This window comes from Helianthus annuus, chromosome 16 (genome assembly GCF_002127325.2).
Source record: "Helianthus annuus cultivar XRQ/B chromosome 16, HanXRQr2.0-SUNRISE, whole genome shotgun sequence".
Taxonomy (NCBI): domain Eukaryota; kingdom Viridiplantae; phylum Streptophyta; class Magnoliopsida; order Asterales; family Asteraceae; genus Helianthus; species Helianthus annuus.
In genome coordinates, this window is record NC_035448.2 from 138135571 (window position 1) to 138144976 (window position 9406).

The 9406-nt window shown below is 31.7% G+C and overlaps 3 long non-coding RNA genes across 3 annotated transcripts; all 3 read right to left on the bottom strand.

The window, feature by feature from the left end:
• Nucleotides 1–292: 292 nt before the first annotated feature.
• LOC118488076 lies at nucleotides 293–2650 on the bottom strand. Its single transcript, XR_004883622.1, has 5 exons — nucleotides 1712–2650; nucleotides 1535–1625; nucleotides 1296–1359; nucleotides 486–759; nucleotides 293–379 (listed from the first exon to the last, which is right to left on the bottom strand). It is a non-coding gene; the product is annotated as an uncharacterized LOC118488076 (long non-coding RNA).
• Nucleotides 2651–2816: 166 nt separating this feature from the next.
• On the bottom strand, nucleotides 2817–4298 carry LOC118488077. The gene is made up of 5 exons (XR_004883623.1): nucleotides 4204–4298; nucleotides 3825–4121; nucleotides 3672–3745; nucleotides 3469–3603; nucleotides 2817–3059 (listed from the first exon to the last, which is right to left on the bottom strand). It is a non-coding gene; the product is annotated as an uncharacterized LOC118488077 (long non-coding RNA).
• Nucleotides 4299–4808: 510 nt separating this feature from the next.
• Nucleotides 4809–6033, bottom strand: LOC118488078. Its single transcript, XR_004883624.1, has 3 exons — nucleotides 5677–6033; nucleotides 5520–5577; nucleotides 4809–4878 (listed from the first exon to the last, which is right to left on the bottom strand). It is a non-coding gene; the product is annotated as an uncharacterized LOC118488078 (long non-coding RNA).
• Between the last annotated feature and the right edge of the window lie 3373 nt (nucleotides 6034–9406).

Here is a 9406-nt window from a genome sequence, read left to right on the forward strand (position 1 = left end):
TATTATAAGAGACTAGTGCTAATACCCGCGAACTTCGCGGTTTAGACAAAATAATAAGTTTTTGAGGTATTGACAAATAACACTATATGTTTATGATGATGATAACGAAAATTTTCGAAGGATATTATCATGGAACTTTGAGGTTCAAAAAGTAAATTAAACAATAATGTACTATTTATATAAATAAAACGAAAAGATATATAAATGATGAAATTACGTTTCCGTAGTTCGAAATATCAACAGAAAGCCTATTAATCTAATACTTCTGCTTTTTGGAACTTGGTAACCAATAACCTCGCATTCGTTCTGCTTTTTGGAGTGCTTCGTAACCAATAACAAAATATCTTCGTCTTGAATCATATCATACCATCTAATAACACTAAACGTATCGTAAACAATGTATATGAAAGAAAATATATTAGTATCAAACTGAAATGTGGTAAAAACTAAAATAAAATTAATCAATAATTAATGCATTGACAAACCTTGTCCGAAACTTTTTCACCATTCAAAAAATCCAACAGGATCCTCTGTAAAGTAACATTGTGATATTAATTTTTTTTTGAACGGTGACTTTCTTTTTTAATGACCCAATGTCACACCGTCTAAACGGCGGCTCTAGCCAAGATCTGCCCACACTACGTTGTCTTAACCGGGCCTGCGCTGAGTTGGTCAGACTTGGTTACAACGTTCCCCCGGAAACCGTACTGCCTCCACACGAGAAACCTCGCTGAAGTAAATTGGCGCCAAGTGACAACCCTAGATCACAAACAATTCAATTCACATAAAAAGTATTGTATCTATTATGTATACATTAGAAGTTTAATCAAATTTGATGCAAAAAATTCAGACGCTATTTGCATTTTATTAAGTTTAGGGATACTTGTTTTTTGGTTCATGATAATAAAAAAAAATTCTAAGCTATAATATACTAAAAATGACCACTTATCCTGACGCTTAGCAAGAACATACTAAAATGACCACTTTATCTCAGCGCTTAGGAAGAACTTAGGAAGAACATATGAAAGAAACAAAATATATAAGCAGCCTTCATAAAGATCTCTTAGCATTAAGTTTACAACCCACAAACGTCATGCATGATCAACCCCCAACCCTGCAACCCGAGTATAAGTTGCAACAATATTTCATTATGAAGAGGGTACCATTGACAAAAATAATATAACTTACTATCTTATTGTTACTGTGATCATAAAAGCAACCCGAGTATAAGTTGTAAAATTGGTTATTTGTCGTACAATTAAAGGAATGTAGAAAAGAGTGAAAGACCAAATCACCTTTATAGAGATATTTTCACTTTTGGCCTTGCTGATGAAAGAAAACGCGAGTATAAAAATCTTCCTGATCAGAGCAAAAACAAACAGACATTTATGATCAATCAAAAGAGTCAGATAAGACACATAAATCCAATCTATTGAGAAAAGATAGCAAGTACAGTTTCATGAGGAATCTAAGTGATTGTTGATTAAAAGTCCTCCAATAACTAATAACTACCGATTATTTACCAACTACTAACCTGCAGTATACCCCACCACTCGTATGTTGACCATGCTCCCATCGACCACCAAATTCCCACTAAAGTTGTCGAAAACAATGATTATGTAATCCTATCAACATAAATATGTCGGATCTTATACGGAAGAGATCATTGCAATTTATGTAATAATCGCATTACAAAAGATTAATAACTTACAGTGTAATCTTGGTCGATTCAGCTCTTACTCTGTTTAGTTGATGATTTGTTGTTCAAGTACCATAATATCCATTGTGAATGAGAACAGAAAACAGAACCCTTAGTTTCCCCAATGTTTTCAAACCCTGCACCGCCAATTTCTAGCATCAAGGAGTTTTGGTTCTCGAGCTGTGAAAGGCTTTCTAGCATTTAGAGGTTCTAATTTCGAACACTAAGCTAAATCTATCAAACAGTAGTCTGATGATCATCAAATCTTCCAAATTTTTTATCATGATAAACCCTAAAATAACTCTTCTAACTTACCCTGCCACTACACCGACTTGCTCCATCACGCCACCACAGACCAAATAACACCATCACCGATTAAATCGCCACAACTTACTCGACCATCTCTCTCTTTATCTTACACATCTCTCTATCCTCCTCATGTTTGTCTCTCTTAAAAGTCATGGAAAATGAAAACTAATAAAAGGGAGGAGAATGGTTCACATTGCAGATTGTCGGGCGTTGATCATGATAGACTACCAACAAAAGAACTAAAATCAAATTCAGGTTTTATAGGAAGATATACCATTTCTGAAAATGTCATCAGAATTCAGAAGAACGTAAATACCACCCATGATAAAGTTTCAACTTCTTATAGGTTAAAACTGTTTGTAGAGTATATAGAGTAACTTTTACACTTTACAGTACCAATTTGCTCATGAAACAAATGAAATAAACAGGAAGACGCAATAGACGACTCCAAATAACAGGCTATATAACCATCTGAAACAACCCATTAATAATTAAATAAAATCAATGGTAGCACACAGCCGCGTTGCAAACACGTTAATGATTAACTACACAATAATTTCATCTAATCATGCATCATACAGGTTCCACATAACACAAACCGTAATTTAGCTGAAAAAAACAATAGAACAATGAATGAAAACACAATATATATATATATATATAGAGAGAGAGAGAGAGAGAGAGTATAATGTACTTCAAGGCTTAACCTACATTAACATACATGACAAAAAATATAACGTGCGTTATTATCATAGAACGTGCGTGATTATAGTCCCATGCGTGATTATGTGGTCCCATGCGTGATTATGTGGTCCCATGCGTGATTATACTCCTGATCCAACGGTTACCATTGTCTCCTACGTGGTGTATGATAAGGCTTTTTGTATGTTAACCTTACTCTCTCTCTCTATATATATATATAATCAACAATAAAGAATCAAAATATCAAGATGATTAATAGAAAAGAAGAGGATCAAACCTTGACGTTGAAGATCTTTCCGCATGCAATTTAGGGATGCAGAAGAGAGGCGTACCATGAAAGCCAGAAACCCTAAGAGGTCCGGAGAATAGAGCTTGTGTTAAACCTGGTTATAACATTTATATCCCAATAACTTTTTTTTTACCCGAATAACATAAACGGGTTCACATGACCCATGCACCAAAGGAAATTGTGATTTAGGCGGGAAAAACTAAAAATGAGGCCCTAGATGATTGTCATGTGTCCCCTATGTATGGACTTTATTAGGTAGGATAGATTATAAACATGTATAAAAAATTTATTAAAATATGCATATCATGATGTGATGACACCAGCTACCCTATAGATAAGAATCCCAATCAACTCAATTAATTAATCACACACTAAAGTTCGCCGATTTCACAATGAACGCAACATCAAAAGTGAAATTGTAGTACAACATAGTCATGAATAACTTATGCGAAAGAGAATGCAAACCAACCATGTTAGATCATAGATTAGCACATGCTTCGAACGCTTGGAGAGGAAAGTCGTGAAACGAAAACGCCGTTTCTTATTCTTCACCTACCAACATTGCTTCCTCCATCTCTCTGACGCTTCAACCTCCTGGGCGTTGCTGCGGAAATCTTTGCTCGATGTATTAATTAAATATCAATGTTTATAGATTTTGAAAAGATAACTTACAGCTTTAAGAAGATCAGTTGTTTATTGATTTTGAAAGCTAAGGAACCCCACTGTACACCAACACATTACATTCACTAAAAGAAAAGGCAACAAAAAACATATTACATATGAAAATTTATAGCATCAAAACTTATCCAGTTACCGTAAGCTAACCTCTGCATCTTGAAACTCTTGGTAACCCACCAGTAAGCCGTTTCCTTAACATCTTGTACCTCCTTAAACGCTGAAGTGTTTGTGCCCTTAAAATATTGTCATTCATGCAAATCCAAAATCTCCACACCGTTATTAAAAAAATAGCGTAAACCACTTCCTTCTTTTTCCACGACGTCATCATACTCATCCATAATCCAAAACAGTTTGCAGAGTTTGATGACTCGATAAAACCGGAATTCTAATCCAACAACTGCTTGCAGTTCAATTTTCTGAGCTGTAAACCACTAAATCCCACATCTTCCCCAAATATATAAGACCCGTAAACCAATTCAGCACACACTCAAAACACATAATGATAACTTTAAAAATAAGGCATTACCGTTAAACATACTTGCGCTCCTAGCGACGGTACTTCAATATCCATCCCACATAACTATTTTAATGCTTGCATGAGCAGAGATGATCTCTCTCACTCTGCAAAGTACCAGAAAAAAGCCAATTTAGACCATTTTTAACATTAGAGACATCTTTATGAAATTTATGTTTGTCCCTCTCAGCAAATTCAATAGTTGTTTCTCCTGAAATTGAACGGAAAGAACATCAATCAAGCAAAAAAAAAAGCCAAATCGTTATATTAAACATACATCCAACAACAATAAGATGTGAATTGGAGATCGGGAGACACTTGTACACGGAGCACCCATACGGTGTTAAAACAATGGAATGAAATTAGCTGATCACTTTTTTTTAATCAGTCATCGGCTCTCAACTCATACCCGTACACTTGATCTTGAAGCTTCTGATGTAAACGTGTCTAATACACAGAGAAGCCAGATTCAAATTGTGTTTACGTTAGCCCTTACACCTTTTTTATCTTTATTATCCAACTTCCTTATATTGTATATAATCTCTACCCACCAAAATGTATGGATTATAATCACCAAAAACAAAATCTGAAATATAATATTTAAAGCATGATTTAAACTCTTTGCATACTTGGCACTTGCTGAACATTTTATGCTCCATCTCCCAAAATTTGCACGGATTCATGTTACTATTCAACATAAACACATACGAAAGTTTAGGGTATATAATTAACAAAAACATATAAAGGAATTTTTGGTGTAGGGTTTCAGATGAACAAATCTATATAAACATCAACATATAAAGTTAGGGTTTCTAAACATCAAATACAAATAAAAAATCAAACCTAAACTAATTTCTTCTATCATTAAATGCATCAAATATAAGTTTACATAAAACCCTTATGTACCAAATTGTTGTTATTAGTACACTAAGCTAAAAATACGTACTATTAGAACAATCAGACCCTAAAAAAGAATAACAAAAACGGTTAAACAATCAATGATCAAACATTAAAGAAATCTTGGTACATGTTTAATAACACATTATGATCAAACTAACAATAACCCATTAAAACAGAAGGTAAAATTCACACGTTGTTGTTCTCAAGAATGCTGCGATTGATCAAAAACAAAATACAATAAATCACAAATCATAACATCAATCAGACCCTCAAAACCCCAAAGAAACCCTAAAATAATTCACAAAACCCTAATTTTCAAGAATAATGTTATTAGTCCACTAAGCTAAGTAACATGTGACACAACTTCAAGAAATCAAAACATAAACATCAACAAATATCTGGAACAAAGATGAATATTGGAATAATACCTTGGTGTGGACGACATTTGTGTCTCAAAGAAGTAAAAAGATCGAAGATCAACAAACCCTGGCATATAACGAATGAAAATTAAATCGGTAAACAATCAAACCCAAGAATGAAAAGGCTGAAACCCTAGATGTTTAATCGAAGTGTTAGTGATCTAACCTTGATTTGGAGGCTTGATATGAAGAACGTTGAAGGAGAAAGGTAAACGACGAATCATGAAACAAAGTTTAGAACATCATAGATCGAGAAAAACTAACCTAGTTGCTTGGCTGCTTCCAATTGTTTCTGAAGAGATTTAGGATCGATTGCGAAGAGGGAGAGAAAGAATTCGGGGAAACCCTAGAATTTGAGAAGGAAGCTGATGATTGTTCAGGTGATAATAGAATTTGAGACGGCTTCATTAAATCATCATAGAAAGAACAGAGAAGCAGTAGGTAGAGAGAAAATGAAGAAACCCTAATAGAATTGAGTTGTAAACGAGTTTCAATGGAGTCGACGGAGAAAGAGAAACCTTAATCGGTGATTCAGAATGAGAGGAAAGAATGACAGGCAACGGGTTATAACCTTATATATGGGACCGAAAATTGAGGACCCGCATTGAGTTAGTGGATCCCGTGTCGGGTTAATTCAAGGGAAATGAGGAGAATGCATATTTTGGCGGTAAAATGAGCTTTAGAGGCCCTAGGAGGGGGACATGTGTCTCCTAATTAAGGTTTTTATTAGGTTGTATAGATTAGATATATATACTTTTTTATACAACAAAATTACACATTTGTTAATTCAGTCCTACTTAACAAAGTTTTAATATTATAAACGATTTGTTTTATTTATTTTATTTTTCAAATTTTATAATTCATTTTTACTCATGTAAGTCAATTATATTTATTTTCATGTTTCACAAAAGTAGATATTACTTGAGTTTTTTTTATCAATTTAACTATTTTTATATATTCCATTTATATTTCTCTTTATATTTTTTAATCTCAGAAAGATAATTATCAAGTTTATTCCAAATAATTTCAAATTTCAAACTTTTAAAATTGGTTTCTAAAAATACATTTGTTTCTATATTTTGTAAATTCACTTTGATTCTAATTAACTTTTATTAAAATTTTAAATTTATTCCATAAATAACTTATTTCTATAAATACAAGACTTTCCAAACCTATTCCTCTTTCACTTTTCAATAAATTTCAATCTTGAAATTCTTCTACCTTCTTCATTGTTTCTTGTTATCACTCTTTAGAATTCAAGTAAGTTTTCATCTATTCTTTTATAGTGTTTTATATGTAGTACACGTTTGATTTGAAAATATTCCTATGTTGTTTGTAATAATGTTTTTGCATGATTACAATTTTAATGACAAAATGATAAACATATTCTTTGTGTATAACTACAAGTCCTCTGTAGTGGTGAAAAAATTGTCTTTCCGTAGCATTTGTTCGTTACAATATAAATATTATTTCATACAAGACATATATCTATTGATAAATATACATATTCCTCCATACAATACATACATTTACTTACATATTGGTTTTTGTATCTATCTTTTAAATTACAGTTGTTACAAAATGCCTAAAAGGTTGAAACAAGTATGTTCATCTTCCTCTGAACTTCCAAATCAATATGTTAATAATGATTGTAAGTGTATTCCATTTGTTTTCAATCATTTATTACCTTATCAAGGAATACGTGAATTTATAAATTGGTGTTTTCTGTAAATGTTTCAGGTTTAAGAACTCCGTTATTAGACATTTCGAATGGTAATTTTACTAACTATTATTATATTTTGTTTTAGGTCTTTGAATTGTAAACATGTTAATTTTAAATAGTTATTATTATATAACATCATTGAAAGTTTAATTTACTTATTATTTTATTATGATTAATTTTTGTATTACTTCTTTTTATTACTTCATGGTTTTATGCATTGTAGTTGACGAAGCTAAATGTAGACGTAAGTTAAGAAAACTATATCTCGATGGTAAGAAATCAAAATTTACTTTTAAACCATCAAATTCACAAATGAACGCAGCGTCTACATCTTCCTCCCAATTTCTAAAGGATAGTGTCAATAGAAATTGTAAGTCTATTTCATTTTTTTAATATATTACCATATTAATGTTTTTAAAACTTTACAAATTGTTTGTCTTTTTTGCAGTTTTATCAAATCACTTAAGAGAGATTTCTAAAGGTAAATTTTCAAACTTTCTTTTGATATTTTGTTTTAGATATTTAATTTATGTAAATCATAAATTATTTTTAGTTGTTACTTTTTATTTTAAATACTCTTATTCTAATTAACATATGATTTGTTTATGTTTACTATTATGTATTGAATATTTGCTTACTTTATAATATTTAACATTCCAGTTAACGAGGCTAAAAACATACGTGAGTTAAGAAAACTATACCTTGATAGTAAGAGATCAAAGATTATTCGTAAATCATTACCTTCCAAAGGGAACATAGTGTCTTCATCAAGAACACGTTCCAATTTGACCAACAAAGAAAATGTAACACCGAATTCGTCTATCACAAGAATACTTACTGGGTTTGCCACTGTTACACCGAGAAGTAATGCTACATCTGTGTTGAATGATATTACTAATGGTACACTTTTTTTAGATACATTAAAAATGTGTGATGATTTTTATACTTATTTGTACTATAATCTTTGTTTTTTTTATTAGGTAACAATTTAAATTCCTCCGGGAACGTAGCATCTTCCTCGAGAATACGTTCGGCGTTGAACAAGAAGGCAAACGTACTGTAAGAATCTTCTACAACACCCCAACGTACACAACTTGCAAACAAAGGAAACATACCACCAGGTTCATGTATCACAACCAGACGTTCACAGTTTCCTAATGTTTCACAATTAACTAATGCTAGGTCTTCGTTGAATCGTATGTCGACCGGTATGGTTTTTATACAAATACATTTTTATTTGTATGATTTATATAGTTATTCTCCTATATTGTTTTCATTGGTTTATAGATAATATTGCAAGCTTTTCAACGTTACCATTAAGTGGATGCTATTATGTTACTCCAAGGATGTTAATTCTGGTAATGCATCTTCTTTGATTACTAATACGTCTTCCTTAAAAAAGATATCTTCTGGAAAGTGGCGGCTTAATCATAAACCAATTGAAATAGAACCCATACCGATGGTTGAATTTGATTCTGACGATGAAAATTGAAAATGATGTTCACGAAGTTGTTATAGACATCACCAAAGGCACATCTATAGGTAATTAACTCAAAGTATTTGGTGTAGCTTAAAAATTTTATGTTATAAGTACTTAATTGGTGACTTCGTATTAAAATGAATAGGTTACCTTGACCATGGTGATCAATCTCTTACTTGTGGATTTTGTTATGCAAAGTTATGGCCAACCGAAGGTGGAAATGGTCGGATTACACTCGAAAAGCAAACATATGTTTATGTTGTGGTTATGATAAGGAACAAAAACTCAACTATATTTGACCATTTCAAATAAAACTTTTATCGAAATGTAAATAAAAATAGCATGTCACAATAGTAGATTTAAATTCTATAAATGTTATATTATAATACTAAAATAACGAAAATGGTAAAAAAACGTCACTTTATACAAAACTAAACCTTTGGGTAGCTTTGATGACATGTACACTTGTGCTCTAATCACTTGTACTGCTGTACATTGTTATTCACAACTTAGACGTGATAAAATTTATATGTAGATGTATAAAAAAATAAACATGTCGCAATGACATACTCGAATTTAATAAAACATCTTTAAATATTATAAGAAAAAACAAAATCTGTTCAAAAGTAAATCAAGTAATAAAATATTATAAGAATAAAATAAATACATTAGTGATTAGCCGCTGACCTACGT